This window comes from Elephas maximus, chromosome 24 (assembly GCF_024166365.1).
Source record: "Elephas maximus indicus isolate mEleMax1 chromosome 24, mEleMax1 primary haplotype, whole genome shotgun sequence".
NCBI lineage: Eukaryota > Metazoa > Chordata > Mammalia > Proboscidea > Elephantidae > Elephas > Elephas maximus.
The window spans coordinates 18,023,482-18,042,004 of record NC_064842.1 but is presented as its reverse complement, the minus strand read 5'-3'; the positions used below and the strand labels follow the sequence as shown (position 1 = coordinate 18,042,004).

General features: G+C 40.1%; 1 protein-coding gene across 6 annotated transcripts in view; it reads right to left on the bottom strand.

Annotated features, from left to right (window-relative positions):
* SMYD3 (SET and MYND domain containing 3) overlaps positions 1 to 18,523 on the bottom strand; it is a 799,439-nt gene that overhangs the window by 369,291 nt on the left and 411,625 nt on the right. The window contains exon 1 of one of the 6 annotated variants that reach the window (XM_049868609.1): positions 40 to 4,792. The exons of the other annotated variants lie outside the window; for them this stretch is intronic. The gene's annotated coding sequence lies outside the window, so the exon portion shown is untranslated. Of the gene's footprint in view, positions 1 to 39; positions 4,793 to 18,523 lie in introns of those variants that run through there. 6 annotated transcript variants of the gene reach the window in all.

Sequence of the window (18,523 nt, the reverse complement as noted above, 5' to 3'; positions counted from 1 at the left end):
CCTGCCTATCAGGGAGATGAGTTAAATTATCCCACTCACCAATCAGTGAAAGGTCTGTCAGCTTCTCTGAGGAGCATGTACCACAATGATGGGCACCCATCAACGCAGCACCAACATTCACCATCCCACAGATCTGTCAACGGTCTTTGCTTCCTCACCTCCCAGACTGCTTGCTGCCCCAGAAGTGGACAAACCTGGTTCAAGGGACCAAGAAGCACATCCTGAGGTCTGGCGCAAAGTTCAAAGTTGGCCCCACACTCCCAAGACAGAGGACACCCTCCCACTGAACTGTGAACACATCAGCTCTGCTGTATCCTCTTTCCTTGGACTTTTATCTCTTGCATTACTGAGTGTCCAAGGACAGTGATCTCTGAGAAAGTGAACCAGAACCCCCCTACAGTGCAGTGAATTGCTTTTTATAGCCTTTCTAACCATGGTCTTATAACTCCCACAAGATGATTGGCTGAGACTATGCAAATAAGGTGTGTAAAACCCTTGCAGAGATTAGACAGTTTACTATGACTATGCAAATAAGGTGACTGTGGTTAAAAAGGGGATTGGTTGATTTTGCTATCCTGCTAGGCTTAAAAGGCTAATCCCACCGAGATCCAGGGGGACCTCACTACTATCAAGAAGAGTCTGGAGAACAGTGCGTCCTTCAGACCAAGAACCCAGGGTCCCTGAGCTAAGAACCTCCTAGACCCAGAAGAAAGAACAAATGGCGAAGATGGTGAGGGACAGCAGCAGTGGGCCTGCCTGGCCCACAGAACAAGAGTTGGGCTCCTTTTCACCGGAGGCTTGCTGGCAGAGTTAAAAGAGCTGTAATGCTTGTACAGGGCAGGAGAGGCCTGAGTGTGCCCTCTGCAGGGGTTCCACACCTCCCCCACTGGGCAGCAAGGGCAAAGGTAGTGTGGCAGGAAGAGAGCCCCGCTCTCTGGAAAGTGTGGCAGGAGCTAATAGCAGAAGCTTAATTAGAAGGCCCCACAGACAGAAACTCAGGAGATTCAGGGGTATTCCAGCTAGCAGCAAGGGCCCGTGAGGGCCAGCATGGCCCAGCAGCAGAGCAGAAGCCTCAGAAGCTGTGCAGGTCCCCCAAGCAGCAGGGTGGTAGCCAGAGGTAGCAACGATGTGAACACAGCATCTAACCTGAACCATGGCACACCTGCCTGCCCATCAACATAAGAATGGACACGGGTAATCTGGGAAAGGGTAAGTGGTTCTTCAGAAATCTGTTGTCATCGCTTACTGTTCACTTTCTATAAACAGTAACAATGGCTTTCACTTTACCAACACTTTGTAAGTGTCTCGTGTGTCCGATTCCATCACAGATGAATCTAACACCCATGGAGTGGTCATATGTGTCTCCTTTCCAGCAGTCTAATGGCTGCCTGGAAGTCTGAGGTATAACCTGTCTGCATATGCGAAGCAGACAGACTGACATGTACACACACTCCCAGAGGAAGACCCAAAACAAACCCCCCATCTCCTCTGCTTACAATAGGATACAAAAGCTCACATGAATACTTGTATTCTCTTTGCACCTTTTTTTCATGCGCTCTTAGAGATACTATCATGAGGGAAAACACATTTTGAGGATAAAAAACAAAATGAAACAAGATCAACAAAAACTACCCTTTAACTTATGCAGTCGGTCACTAGGCTCAGCCAAAAAAAAAAGAGTGATTAAATTTCAGACTCTTCCCAAAACTAAGTAAACCGTTAAAACTTATTTCAATGAATATCCTGAAATATTCAATATTCAATGAATATTTCAGTTGAAACCCTGGTGGCCTAGTGGTTAAGTGCTACGGGTGAGGGGTCGGCAGTTCAAATCTGCCAGGTGCTCCTTGGAAACTCTATAGGGCAGTTCTACTCTGTCCTATAGGGTCGCTATAGGTCGGAATCCACTCGATGGCACTGGGGTTTTTTTTTTTTTTTTTTAATATTTTCTTTTTTATGGAGTAACAAGCACTGATACCTTGTTATATGTGAAATTCTGCCAAATGTTTTTTAAGATGTTAGGGCTCCTTCTGCTTAGAGCTATACTTCCAATCATAGGCAGCTGATATAATATTTGACTGTGAAAACAAATATAACTGCAATGCTAGTATAGAAGTTACTCTATCTTCCAGGTTAGGGCTAAATTCATCAAACAGAAACAAATATAATAGTATGGTCATCACTCAGTATTCCCAGGGCATTGGTTTCAGTACGCCCTTGGACACCAAAATCCGAGGATGCTCAAGTCCCTTATATAAAATGGCAAAGTATTTGCATACAACCTACACACATCCTCCAGTATACTTTAAATCATCTCTAGATTACTTACAATATCTAATATAAGGCAAATGCTATGTACAAAAATAGGTGATATACAGTACTGTATTGTTTAGGGAATGATGACAACAGGCACGTCGAACAACGCTCAAGCAACAAGTGCTGGAGAGAGATGGAAGAGCTGTGAAGTGGCGGAAGGCTACAGCAGGGGATGCCAACAGTCACTTCATCCACTTGCTTTCAGTGCCCTGCTCAACATGCGCAGATTCGAGTTTTGTTTTGGGGACTTTTTTTTTTCCTGAATATATTTGACCTGTGGTTGGTTGAATCTATGGAGGCGGAACCCATGGATATGGGGGGCCGACTGTAGCACATTCATTTCCACGGCTTAATGAAAACAGGGTATTAACCTGGTTTTTTCTTTTTGTTTGTTTGTTTGTTTTTAATCACTGATAAAAATATTATCAGACTCTGCCCATTTATCCCTGTCTCCTATGGATCACAATGGTCTGATCCACAACAGATCATGGGTATGGTGCAGGCCTGGGCTGTGTTGGTTTCATTGTGCCTGGGATTGCTGTGAGTCAGGGGCCAACTCAACTGCAGGTAGCAACGACAACAATCACAGCAGAGTGTCTGGCAAAAATCACTGCCAGCCTCCATCCAGCACAACCTCCAGGCTGGCAGCGCATTTCCTTGATTAAATGCTATCTGCTACCTTACTCTAAATGATTATAGTATGTAAAAGCTTAGCTTATAACTGTTAACTTTTTAGACTTTAAAAATATGGTTTATGTAAAATTTTATGAAAATCATTGAATTTCACAGTATGTAAGTTATGTTAAAACACAGCTTAGTTTTTATGCTGAAGTTATTTCATGTTTGCTTTTTTTTTTTTTTTTAATTTCTTCAAGGAAAGAGTATCTCCTGAAGGAAGGAAAAGGTTTCTCTTTTTTGCTTTGGTATGCGCTCTTCCCAATAGATCCAGAGAAGGTGAACATCCACTGGTTACTTAAATTGGCTTCTTTTGTCTTCAACTCAATGTCCTGAAAGCAGCCCGTTAGACTACTTCCTGCTTTTCAGAGTTGTTAGTCAATTTTAACTTTTTAGAGTTGTTAGTCAATTTTAGCTGAGGAACAAAACAGGACAGAGATGCTTGAGATTCTCATCAAAGCTCAGCCTGTGTAAATTCTTCCATCATCAGTTTTAACTCTTCCTGCACACTGATGATCCCTAGAGTCCTCTCTAGCCTGGCCTCTCCCATACACCTTTGCATAAGCATATTTAACTGCCTGCTAGACATCTCCAGGCACCTCAGATTCAAGGTGTCTAAAGCTGAACTCGCCATCTTCTTCTCAACATGGTGCCACAGTCTCTTAGTAGCAGTGGTTCCACCATTCAAGTAGCTAAAGCTAGAACCTGTGTCATCTCACACCCCTTCCTGCTCTCGTTTTCTGACCTGAATCAATCTCTAAGTCCTGCCAATTTTACCTCCTAACTATTTCAAATATTAATCCCCTTGTCTACCTCCATATTGCTTATGTAGCTTAAATCCCAATCATCTCTAATCTGAACCACTGTACTGCTTCCCAGCTGGTATCTCCCTGTAGCTTCTATACTCATCCCTTCTTGGAAAGTCCCTCTTCTTTTTACCTACTAATGGAAACCCTGGTGGTGTAGTGGTTAAGAATTCGGCTGCTAAACAAAAGGTTGACAGTTCGAACCCACCAGGTGCTCCTTGAAAACTCTATGGGGCAGTTCTACTCTGTCTTTTAGGGTCGCTGTGAGTCGGAATGGACTCAACAGCAGTGGGTTGGGTTTTAATGTGTACTCATCTGTTAAGGCTATTTTCAAGTATCATCTCTTCCAATGCCTTTTGTGGCCCCCCTTGTAAGCTGCCCCTCTTGCAAGCCTACCTACTCAGACACTATTGTTGCTTAATCCTGTGTCTGAGTGTTCTTTCACCCTGATATTTAATTGTGAGCTCCTTGAGGGCTGGATTTATGTCTCTCATTTATATTTCCGTGCTTTTCATATGGTGATTCTTCACCAAGTATTGAAGAGTGAATGAATGAATAAGTGGAGTTTAAAAGTAAGAGCTAGAGGTCTGTATCAGAAAACAAGCAAAGGATCCCAGCTGTTATGTAATAAATAAATCTTCTCATGTGAACAAGAAAAAGTTCAAACTCCTTTGCCTGAAATCCAAGGCCCTTCACTGACTTGTCACATCCTAGCTTTCTAGCCTCACCTCCTTCCTGCACTCTAGAATCACACCAATCTACCCATGACTGCTTATCAAGTGATGGTCTGCCATAGCTCTCCCCTTTTGCTCATGCTGTTCCTTTGACTTAACCCCTCCCCTTATCAACCTGAAAAATCTCTGTTCATCCTTCAAGAAGACCCAGCTCAAATGAACTTCTCTTCTGTAAAACTTTTCAACACTCCCATTATGTATCATGACTATTTTCAATGTTTTCATAGCTTTTAATTCACATATCTACTACAGCACATAAAATATTGGCTCTATTGCCATTATAAAATGAGAATTCAAAAGAAAAGCCTATGAATTACACATCTTTGACTATTCACTATATAATTCACTGCTTAAGATAAAAAAAAAAAATTTTTTTAAGATAAAGCCTGAGGCAAAAACAAATACTCAAAAAAATGTTGAATTAAGGTGTATTCATAACGTAAAAACCATCAAAGGCAGGAATGATGTCTTATTTATCATTGTATTTTCAGGAACACCTTCATACAGTACCAAGTTCAAGATAATTTGTGGAATAAAAGAATGACCCGGTTGGAGCAAATATGCAGAATAAATGAATTAACATGAAATACTTTGAAAACATATAACAATTTCCAAAATGATTTATACATATTTTATCATGAAAGATTTCTGGCATACAAAGAAAAGAGCAGGCTACTCAAGAGTATGCCACCAACCAGAACTTTTTGCTATGGGTCCACTGAAAGTTAAAACACAAAATTGAGAATAAGCATTCAAAAACTTTTGTAGCCATTTGACATGGCTGGGACATCCAAAGGCATCATCAGTGGGATTGTCTCATTGAAGAAGGTGTTGGATAGTTTGGGTCTTGTCTAACTCTGATGGTTAAGTGGCCCATGGATCAAGAGCTACACAGCAGCCATGATACAATAAGAACATATATTGGTCTGTGATAGACTGGAAATGGGGGGGAAGGTCCTCCACCAGAAATAGCTTAAAAAGCACTCGGAAAAAGAATTAATGTAGCAAACTCCTGTATACCAAAAGCAATTTCTTCATATTTACTTTCCTCGTTCACTTGAGACCTTTTTTCCCCAAGTCATAAAACATTAGAGATACAGCTGAAGCCACCCATGTCCTTTCCCAATCCTTGGTCCTCCTTTCCTTTCCAGAAGCAGTCTCTAAGGTGATTTTGAAAATAGGTTATTAAGTCCTGTTTAATACTGTGAAATTTTCTTAGTGAGGTTTAGAACAAACTTTCTTTCCACCAAAAAATACTAAACATTAAGAATAATAAATGTACTTTTGAGAACACCATTTAATCTTATGTGAAAATGTGTGCTGTGCCCTCTATATGTGGCTCTTCAGACATGACTAATGGACTTGAACTCCAGGTAAAGAGACACCTGCTGTCTCAGCCTTCAGAGGGAGCAAGACCTTGTTGAGATGCCCAACAAGAAAGATTGAAGAATATGTTGTAAGGATGAAGAAAGAAAAAGCACAGCATAGATAAGTGATTTTTTTAAGAATACTGGGGTGGTGAGACTTAACTATAAAAGATACTTATTTCAGCAAGAATACAAACAGATACACCAATCTTCACTGCAGCACTATTCACAATAGTCAAAAGGTGGAAACAACTCAAGTGTCCATCAACAATGAATGGATAAACAAAATGTGGTAATACATACAATGGGGTATTACTCTGCCATAGAGAGAAACAAGGTCCCTACGTGCTGCAAACAGTTTGCACTGGACTGCTAACCTAAAGGTTTGTGGTTGAAATCCACCCAGCAGTACTGTGGAAGAAAAGGCCTGGCGATCTGCTTCCATTAAGATTACAGCCAAGAAAACCCTATGGAGCAGTTCTACGCTGTAACTCATGGGGTCGCCATGAGTCCAAATCACCTTGATGGCAACTAACAACAACAACTAAGAGAAACACTGTCCTGACACATGGTACAACACATATGAGCTTTCAGAACATTATGCTGAGTGAAAGAAGTAAGTCACAAAAGGACAGATGTTATGTTCTCACTATTAGTGGTTACCGGGGATGGGGAGAGCAAAAGACGGAGTCATTGTCTGTGGTGCACTGAGCTGCTGTTAAGGGTGACAGAAAGCTCTAGAAATGGAGAGTAGTGATGGTTGTACAACATGGTAAGCATAAGTAGTACGACTTAATTGTACACGTAAAAAATGTCAAAATGGTAAATGCTTTGCTATATATACATATATACTCACAACAATTTTTTAAAAAGGATGCTTATTTAATGTTAGTGGGCAGCCTGGTGAAGATACAATGCCTGAAATGACAGAAGAAATGCCTGAAATGACAGGTGCAAAGTACGGGCTTTCCACAGTTAATCAAACGGGCACTGAGATACCAACGTGCTTCTAGAAATTCAATTCTTCTATTTTTGCCCGACTGCCAACTCATTTCTAAAACATCCACTGCTAATCAAACTTGTTTGGCTGCCTCCTTATCGAAACTTTACAAAACTTTAATTTCAGCCTCATGAGCCCTGCAGCTGTAAATTAATTGAATAAAATTTACAAACATTATGCAGTACGACAAAGCACTTTCAAAGCCTTTTCCCTATTCAGTTGACTTAGCTGCCTAGCTTGCCAGTTTTGCTTGACATGAGTTCAGAGCCCCTGGAAACCTTCCTAATCCTACTCTCTAGGCCTTGTGCCTATTCATGGAACCATGTTAACCCATATCCGGAAAATTAATAAACCTCAGATGGGTTTAAGCACTCAGAAATACTCCTGATACTTCTTGCCATTCATTAATTGTAGGCCTCCTTTGCAATGGGAGAACCCTCCTCAAAAGACCATAATAGCAGCAGATAAAATCCTTGAGGTTATTTGCATGCAACAAAATCTCATTTAAGATTATTGCAGTCAAAGCTGAAGGTAGGAATTAAATTTACTAAAGATGAAATCGCTTATATTTTGGTTTAATACAGGTATTCTCAAAAGTGATTTCTGAACTCATCCATTTTACAGTAAGAGTGCAAAAATTATCATGATTTTTAAACAGCAAGGGGGTAACACTGATTGCTGCTGTCTGTTAACTGTACCAAGCAAGCCAGCTAATCAGTGGTTACGTGTCCCTATACCACACTGATGGAGAAAAGACAAAAGCCCATTAACTTTCCAAAATGAGAAGTCCTAATATACTGAGGTGCCATAATTCATTGATGATTTTCATGGTTACCAAGGAAGAACTGGAATTTCCCCGCTCTGGTTGGTTTTCACAGCACATCTGTTACTCCCTTCCAACTGAGATCCAGAAGTCTAGCTTCTGCTTTCTTCAACAATATCATCAGCATCTGGAGCCCTCTGGCCCCCTTGGAGCCTTGGGGACACTGAAGGAGATTACAAACCTCTGCTTTCTGTCCGATGACCTGGGTTTGGAACAACCTCTGATTCTAACTACTAAGGGATTTTTGTAAACTCCTTTAAGCAATCGGAAACTGCTTGTTCTCCACAGCAGAGTAAGGATAACAATAGCTCTCATGCAGAGTTGGCGTGAATCTTAAATAAGAGAAAGTATATGAAAGAATTGGGCATAAGAAAAAAGTTGACATGTAAATAAATCTGTTTTTCCCTTCTTCAGGAAGCTTAAACACCAAATAGTGCCAACATATCCCACTGTAGATTATTCTTTAAATATGTGACCTTATACTAAAACCAGGCAACCTCACAGCCAGTCTTTTTACAATTTAATCACAGAAAAATATCAATAGACTATCACGTGTTTGAGGGCTGCACGAGTGGTGGATCACCCACTCCCCTCCCATATACACACAAAACCCTACTCCTGGCAAGAAATAGAGCAGGTCCTTGAAGTAAATGCTCATCTCCTCCCCAGTAATTTTGGACAGTGGGAAAACCAGCTAATTCAAACAAAGTTCATTAAATAAATAAAATCCTAACACTTGTCTCTTTGGACAAAGAGCAGATGGAAACAATATAAGATTGCTAATGCTTTGGCAAACTAATCATTCTTCCAAACGCCCTTTGCAAAAGCTTACCAGACCTACAGCTGTGACGACGCCATGGGAACCCCCACGGCAATTATAAATGTATTTAACTCGAGATCAGAAACACAAAAGAGTATTTTTTTAAGTCCTAAATAAATAAACCTAAAAAGGAATTACTGTTTACACCACAGAGCCATAGTTTCTAACAACCAAAGTTAAAAAAGAAAAATATATATATCCATCTGTATATATGGGTTTGGTTTTGGAACACTGTGTAGCACAGTGATTAAGAGCTATGGCTACTAACCAAAAGGTAAGCAGTTCAAATCCACCAGCTGCTCCTTGGAAACCCCATAGGGCAGTTCTACTCTGTCCTGTAGGGTCGCTATGAGTTGGAATTGACTGGACAACAACAAGTTTTTGGATTATATATACATCCACTTCATCATGTCATCCCCAAACAATAAGACCTCTAGTGCGTTGTCACCAAGGAAAGTGTCAAATATAAGCCTGAGTAGTTTCTGGAAAATGGAAGCCCAGAGAAACTTGCCCACACAATGAAAACTGTAACTGAATTTCAGAGCCAGTCTTGCTTCTGACAAGAAACAGAAGTCCTTTATTGGGCAAAGGGAACATTTAACAGAGGAAATCCTTATCTGGATGGCGGATGAATCCATCCAAACAGCTGCGCATTCACCAAGCACCTACTCCACAACAAACACTGTGCCAGGTGGCAGAGATTTAAATAAAAAGTAAAACTAGTCCCTGACCTCAAGGTGTTTCAGTCCAGGGATATAACAGACAATTACAAAATAAGGGCAGAAAAGCTATTTCAGAGAGGGGTACCAGTTCCACTATGAACACAGATGTCCCAGAAAATAACCCTAGTTACCATCTAAGCAGTCAGAAATGATACCTTCCCATAATTAATGCTATCAATATTCACACAATCTCTCAAGTTTACCCTCTTCTAAAATCCTTGCTCTACTGAGTTCCAGGTCTGCCTCTTAAATACCAGCCAAATGACTGACAGGACAATCAATGCCTGCTTCCTAACACTTACCCTACCTCCTATTACAAATGTTTTCCAATCGACATCCGAACTCCCAGTGTCCACACCTTTCCCTCCATTCACCATTTAGCTACTTAAACATTTTTTCTCAGGCATCAACCTGATTTCACTCCCTTTTCTAAAAACCTTCAATAGTTCCCGCTAAGTATAGGGTAAAGTTCACACAACTTGGCATAGCTCAGCCCAGCCTGCAAAGCAAATACTAGCTTTATTCCCCACAACCACCTAAGACAGAGAGGACCACGCTGAACTTGGCATTAACAGATCGTGGCATGCTCTCTCAAGCCTCTACACTTTAGCACATGCTGTTGCCTCTTCTTAGAAGGCCCTTTCCTCTCGTCCAAGCCTGGTCAACAATTTCTTCTAATGAAATGTCTGTGTCGTCTTCTTTGGCTCCAGGCGGAGTTACCTGCATCCTACCCTGGGCTGCTATAACACGGCATATGTCCTGAAGTTGTATTCAGTATACTGGCATAATTTTGTCTTTTCTCTTCATAGACTGTGAGCTCTTTAAGTTCAGGGACCATTTCTTAATCATCTAGCACAACGTCTGACATAAAGAATATACTTGATAAAAATCTGATGAATGAACGAAGAGAATCACTAATCCATTGTAACTAAGTTTAATAAAGAAAATTACTGCCTATTAGGTTGGGCTGAACCATGTTACAAAGATAATATTATGCCGGGCCTGATGAAGAAATACTGTTCTAGTCTTGCTAACAGCCTGAATGTAAGATTTTTTTTTTTGTAAATGATTTCTTACCTGTGAATTCTATCAGCCTCCTAAAGGGCAGCCCTACAGTGGTCACTTTGCCCCCTGCAATTCAGGGGAAACAAGGTTGGTATCTGACAAACTTATTTTTAAGCTTATAGTCAGATTTTATTAGGAGGGAAAAAAAAAACCACAATCTGTCCTAAGAATAGGAATGATTAAAAAAAATTCCCCTCTGCAGCTGAAACCTCTATCAACAAGAACACCTTAATTGCTTGCTGGCTTCCAGGAGAGTTATTAACCTGCATTTAGTAATTCAGGTTTCATTGACAGCCTCACACATTCAGCTCTCATCAGAAAATGAAAAGAGGTCTCAGACAGTTTTCACTCACTATCAAACCACTGATTACAGATCCCCTGATCTCCTACTTGGTTCATCCCACTAAAACAAATTCCTCCTAGGGCTGCAGGTGCACACCAGGGGGCTGCTTAGGTGGAAAGCAGAGGCCCAGCCTTCTGTGAGGATGTCAATTTGCCCTCTGGTGGCAAGGAGGAAGAAGTAGAGACTTGGGCAAGGGCGCAGGAGTGAGCACCCTTCTGGCAGGCTCCTAGGACTCCCTATCGTTTGTTACAGGAAGGCAGAATTCTTAGTCAAAACAAGCAGCGGTGATACCAGTTAATACAGCTGAGGCCCAACTACAGTATCCATGGTGATACAGTTGGGGCTTCAGCCCTGTTTCCAAGATATTTCTCATCCAACAATGTACACCTACTCCAATGTAGACAAGCTCTCAGAAGTATCAGACCTTGGTAAACAAGCGATGGAAACATGCCATTGGATTCTAGGCCACTGAGTACGAGTCCCAGGTCTAGAAATCAGAAGTTAGGTTCTTGTCTTAGCTTAGTCACTAACTAGATGTGTGGCCTTGGACAAGTCAGGTAACTTTTGGGGGCCTCAGTCTCTTTATCTTGTAAAATCAGAGTGCAATCAGATGATCTCCCAGGTCTCTTCTACATGTAGAGTATCATGATTACATGTAAGGATTCTAAACCATGAAGATTAAAATAAATTAGGGTTTTAGACATTTTTCAAATTCAGTTTTAAGACAGACCTCTTCATTAGGATGTTTCCTATTTCACTGCCCATAATTGAATCACCAAAACCTCACACACACACAGATACTAATGTAAAGTACATCAGAAATGACAACTGAGCCTAAGCAAAGACACTGTCCCATGTACAGTGTCTGAACACAGCATGGTATTCATGCCATAAAAATATACTTTGAGATTGCATTACCCTTCTCCCCTTAATAGCGTAGTAAGAAATTTCATTTCCAAAAATGACAACTGACATGCTTACGTTTTTCTTAGTTAAGAGAATCCAGGTGCTTTGACCATTTGTGCTCTCCAAGGGATCCCACTCATTTTAACCAGTTCTACCAGTATTCACAACTATTCCAACGTCTACCAAATGTAATGCCCTCCTATTTTGACTCGAGAACAAATGACTTCAATGAGATTGATGACGTGAGTCAGTGTGGGTGAAAAAAGGCACACTGAGCAAGTCATGGTCCTTTCTATGCTAAACAAGCAAGGAATGCCTAAGAAGTCTTTTGCTCTGCCTTAACACTCTTGTCCTGGACATCTCTGCTCAAAAAGATGTTTATTCAAGGTATGTAGCTATCATTTCTGTACATAAGCTCCTCCACATCAGGAGGATTGTTTCACTCATACGGTAATTCTCTCTACAGCTCATGACGAAACCGTTTGATCCCTCTTTCTGGGCTCCTCTTGACAAGAGTGCCTCACAGTGCACAATATTCACCGAAATGATGGACATCCTCTTTGCATCCCACAGTAATCTGCTAGTTTATGCAACAAGAGCTATGTATGTGGGGTGGACCAATGACAGTACTTTTTCCTAGACTACTTCACCATATGTGGTGAACACTATAGTCAGAAATAGGCCTGCCTGTAGTATAAGACCTTGCTTATAATAGACCCTCAAGAACTGCTTATTAACTAGCTGTTAAACTATACATTGTTGTTGTCATTGTTAGGTGCCATCGAGTTGGTTCCAACTTATAGCGAACCTATGCACAACAGAATGAAACACTGCCCGGTCCTGAGCCCTCCTTACAATCATTATTATGCTTGAGCTCATTGTTGCAGCCACTGTGTCAATCCACCTCATTGAGGGCCTTCCTCTTTTCTGCTGACCCTGTACTCTGCCAAGCATGATGTCCTTCTCCAGGGACTGATCCCTCCTGACAACATGTCCAAAGTATGTAACTATACATACACTACAGAAATCATTTTTGGAGGAATATGACTTGTATTACACTATGCTTAACCTTGGAAAGGATTCCGTTGTTTACAACGTAGAGATATTTACCTGGATGGAGTGGCTTCATACTCTCTAAAAAAAACACGTAAAATTGTGTAAGTACACCATCCAGGCTTTTCAAGCGCCACCAAGCTAGCAAATTCTTATTGCCGGAGTGTTTAATACATACAATAACTGACTTATTTTCAATAGATTGAGGCTGTATTCATGTTATAGCTACCCCCAAGTCTACACCTGAGAGTTAATTCTTCAAAATGTAAAAATAAATTACCATACAGAAAAAGGATCCAATCTCCATTTTCTTGGAGCTGCCAAAACTTGTGCTGTTTTCTCTAGGATTTCCACCTACTGGTGAAAAAGGAAACCCTGGTGGCGTAGTGATTAAGTGCTATGGCTGCTAACCAAAGGGTCAGCAGTTTGAATCCACTAGGTGCTCCTCGGAAACTCTACAGGGCAGTTCTACTCTGTCCTATAGGGTCGCTATGAGTTGGAATCGACTCGACGGCACTGGGTTTGGCTTTTTTTTTTGGGGGGGGGGTGAAAAAATTCAATATATATTGATTTTAGAAAGAATTTTAAAATGTCCAAATGTTCCAATAAATCTATTTTAAAATGCTAGTTGTATAATTGTTGTATTTGGATTACTTTGCTTCCTCCCAAATCAATTCTTTACTTAAGTCTCCTAAATTAGGTTAATAATTAGGTTTTCTTCAAAAGGAGACTAATTTTCCAGGGGCACCTAAATCAATTGGCATAATAAAATCTATTAAGAAAACATTCTGCATCCCACTTTGGAGAGTGGTCTCTGGAGTCTTAAACACTAGCAAGTGGCCATCTAAGATACATCAATTGGTCTCAACCCACCTGAAACAAAGAAGAATGAGGAACACCAAAGACACAAGGCAACTGTAAGCCTAAGAGACAGAAAGGACCACATAAACCAGAGACTGCACCAGCCTGAGACCAGAAGACTTAGATGGTGCCCAGCCACAACCGATGACTGCCCTGACAGGGAACACAACAGAGAACCCCTGAGGGAGCAAGAGAGCAATGGGATGCAGACCCCAAATTCTTGTAAAAAGACCAGACTTAATGGTCAGACTGGGAATAGAAGGCCCCGGAGGCCATGGTCCCCAGACCTTCTGTTAGCCCAAGACAGAAACCATTCCCAAAGGCAACTCTTCAGACAGGGGTTGGACTGGAATATGGGATGGAAAATGATACTGGTGGAGAACGAGCTTCATGGATCAAGTAGACACATGAGACTATGTTGGTATCTCCTGTCTGGAGGGGAGATAAGAGGGCAGAGGGGGCCAGAAGCTACCCAAACAGACAGGAGGAGCAAGAGTGGAGGGAAGAACTGTGCTATCTCGTTAGAGAGAGAGCAATTAGGAGTGTATAGCAAGGTGTATGTAAATTTTTATACAAGAGACTGATCTGATTTGTAAACTCTCACTTAAAGCACAATAAAAATTAATTAAAAAAAAAAAAAAGAGGCCTATTGGTGATACATAGACTGCTACCAGAAAAAGGAATAGGGACAAATGCACTTATCTTATGTAACACAAAAGATAAGGCTACTGAAAAGCTTACACCATGAATTACACTGTGCTTTGAACATCCAAGTTTAGAGAAGTAATTTTTGTTTTTGTACCAAAACAAAGCAAAAAACAGCCCAAAGGAAAATAAAAAACAGGATATACTAATATACTTCGAAAGAAAATAAACTCTTCCATTTAATGCTACCTTGGAGAATAATAATGGGCCCCATAAACCCATAAATAATGGAGTTGATTCTGACTCATATTGACTCTTTAGGACAGAGTAGAGCTGCCCCATAGGGTTTCCAAGCCTGCAATCTTTACCGAAGCAGACTGCCACATCTTTCTTCCACAGAGCAGCTGGTAGTTCGAACCGCCAATCTTTTGGGTAGCAGCCACTTAACCACTGTACCACCAGGGCTCCTTTAACAATGCTCCAGTAATATGTTTTTACAGAAGTAATTCTGCTTCTTGAAGGATAGGTAAAAACATTAATGAAGATCAAGCTTTTCACTGTTGTTTTATTTTTAAAAAAAAATAGAATAAATGTAATAAAAAGAGACAATTCTATTTGTTCCACTAAAATTGCTACCATAGGGAATACACATTTTTAAAGACCAAGGCTCAGAATCGCTCAATTGTTAAACAGAACAAAATTCATCAGTAACCTGAAAAATTATATAAACAAGTAGCAAATTCTACTTCAGAAGCTACAAACTAGATAAATTAATAAAAAGCATCACATGGAGATAAAGTCAAGATTTGTAAGAAGAAATATTTGAATTTTTTTCATTTGCTTTTTGATTGTTGATAGATAATTAAACAGAGAATTTTGTTTCCACCAACAAACCTGTAGCACAAAAAAATCACATGGATAGTATCGTTCTGCTTTTGTTAAAATGGTCCAAGGCATTCAACAGAATCTCTCTGGCTCCTAAAAGTCATTAAATAGGAGTCATAGTTGATCACATTGTATTAATGTTTTTTATTTGTGTATTTGGTTCTTCCACAGGCAGTGAGCTTCTTATGTGGAGGGACATCTACTGCTCACTCGTCCTGTATCTTCAGTACCTACATGGTCACGACTGGCACACAGCACACTCTAAAAGTACGGCAACTTACAATCTCATGTTGAAACCTTTTAGAAAGAGGGCAAGGGAAACAAGCATATCTGCTTAGAAATGACCACCTTGTATCATTCCTTCTCAAACTGCTCGCTCTTTGCTGAATCACCACCAGTGGGCATAGATGTGGCCATCCTCTCAGCACTCCTCATAAACCTGTTCAGGAATCCACAAACGGGAGAGAGATTCACCAGGCAGGATAGTGATGATTATTTTTCAGAGTATGGTGCAGTTTTTCCATAGCGGCGGTCTTCAACTTAAATTCACACCACTATTAACACTGTTATCAGGAGAAGAGAAAAGCACTAAGCTCAGACGCTCTGTCAGAGGATAGTTTTAAGAACACAGGTAAAGACACTTCAGCCATCAGCCAAGGTGAAATAATAGGAATTGGCTTACCTTTCCACATGAAACAGCTAAAAACCTGGGCAAAATACAAAACAAATGGTTTTCAAGACACCGAACACCATGCAACAAAGAAGAGTAATGCTCAAAAGATGAGAATCAAACTTAGAGTTTCCAGACCATGGTGCAGGGAACAGGAAGCCGGTAGAACCTGGTAAGCTCCCTGAGTTAAAAAGACAGAGTTAAGAGAATAGAGAGGCTAAGAAGGCTAGAGCTCATGGGTCAGAATATCAGTGAAGAGAGCTGCACAGAAAGAGAACTCCAAAACTCTGCCAGTGGTCACCCTTAAGTATTCAACAGAGTGCTGATCAGCACATATATATGTGGACACTACTCAAGGCTGGGGACAGACTCAACTGAAAGAAGTAGAGGTAAAAGTACCAGGCACTCAAACAGGGCCAGGGATAATGACTGTTCCCATCATCCACAGTAGAAAATCTCAACATTCACCACACATTGAATGTAGCACCCAGATGAGTCTTGCCTCAGTAACTTGCCTTAAATTTAAACATTGCTGTGCTTCCACCTAACAAATCTTAAAAGCAAGATACCCCAAAATCAAACTGTTTCTAAGTATTTACCTGTGTTCCAGGAAAAAAAAAAAAAAAGCCCAAAAGTAGTTATAGAAATACAAAAATATTCAGCACTAATTGTATCTCCTGAAAAGATATATTGAAGTCCTAGTCTCTGTACTTGTGAATGTGATCCTGTTGGGAAATAGAGCTTTTCTTTTCTTATGTTAATGAGGCTGTATCAGAGTAGGGTGGGTCCTAAATGTAATCATTTCTGAGTAGTGTCTTATGAAAAGAGCAGAATAGATACAGAGACACACACAGGAGAAGATGCCATGTGAAGACAAAGGCAGATGCATTTACAAGCCCAGGAATGCCAAGGATTTCTGGCACCTACTAGAAAACAAAAGAAACACATAGAAGACACCTTCAATTTGGACTTCTAGCTCCCAGAACTGTAAGAAAATAAATCTCTGTTCTTTAAAGTCATCCACTTGTGTTATATCAATACTAGGAAACTAAGATAAGCACTCGAAAAGGTAAAATTCACAATATCTACCATTCAATAAAAAATTATTAGGCATAAAAAGCAGAAAACTACAACTCAGAATGAAGAGAAAAATTAAGTGAAACTGACCTAGAACTGATGACATTAGAATGAGCAGACAAGCATATTAAAACAGCTTTTGTAACTGTGTTCTACATGTTCGAAAAGTTAAGACATGGAAGATACAAAAGAAATGCAAAACCAAATACCCGAAGATGAAAACCACAATGTCTGAGGCGAAAAATACATTGGATAGAATTAATGACAGACAGTGCAGAAAAAAAAGATCAGTGACCTTGAAGACAAACTACCCAAAATGAAACACAGAGAGAAAAAAGAATTTTTTAAAAATTGGAAAGAATATCAGAGAGCTGCAGTACAACTTCAAAGGGCAAATATATGTGAGAGGAAAGAGAAGCATGGTTTCATTGGATAGCAGCACACTTGCACTGCATAGGTGCCAAGTAATGTGGACAGGGATGTGATCCGGGGTCGTAGAAGACAGTAAAGGTAAGTGTTTCTTGAAGAAATCAAGAAGGCTTCTTTGTACTATTAGCACTTACCAAATGAACATCACAAAGGGAGAGAATGAGAAGGACTAAGATCAGAAGGAGGTGGACTAGATAAACCACCAAGTACTTTCAGTAAGAATGAATGGTTATCTTTTGTCTACAGCAAACCTGAGACAGTAACACATGTACACACACACACACACACGCACACACACACGCACAGACTTTCTGCTAAACACTAAAAAACACTATGCCATGTTATATACCCTGACCGTCAGAGTGCAGCTAACACTCAACTCCTCACTTTGTAAATCATAAGACATCATTTACTTCACAGCTAATCTTATAAAAAAGGCCTTAACAAAGAAATCAATAGATTAAATTTGCCACAATATAAAACGGCACACATAACAGACTAAAACAGAGCTGCAGCTTTATCTTCACTGGTTCTCTTGCTGAGGAAGATACCATATAACTTTATGGTTCTTCTTTTCACTTGTAAACCACTGAAAAGAGGCGCCGGTTACCTGTTAAGCCCTAAACATTGTTTTTGTTTTTTTTTAATCTGAAACACAGAATACATCAAAATACCAGACTGGCTTTCAGAAAGAAGCCTTCAGCTATGCTATTTTATTTGTCCTTAATCACAGAAGCAGCAGCACGGAATATTGATGAGAAACAGAATAGCTTTCATACATAATAATAATAAAGAAAAAGCTAGTTAGCCAGACCCATCAACAGGATTTAAGCCATCTTTTACAGAAAAATAATATCGCCTCAATTAGTTAGACATTTTTAAAGGTTAAAGAAATGAAAACAATCAGCCAGCCAAATCCTATTCCTTTTAACAAATAGGGAAAAAAAAAAAAAAATTTTTTTTTCCCACAGGCAATATTTTAAAAATAAAACAAACAAAAAATAAGACCTCTGACTCCAAAACCGAAATTCAGTCAAAAGGCATTAACTTCCCTTTGTTTTAATAAGAAATGAAATGGTTTTCCTCAGAAACTCAAACTCCAAGGGATAAACATATTAGAATAAACCACAAAAACTCATCGGAGCATCTGCTTTTCTATAAACACACAAGATGTCCGGTGGAAAACAAGCCCCCACTGAAAGCCACACAGCATTAAATAATTGACTCTACATTTGCTTGTCAGATCTTAGAACAACAAAACCCACAAATATTATACCCACTTGGCAACACCTAAAAAACTGAGCAAAAAGTGACAAGTAGAGACTC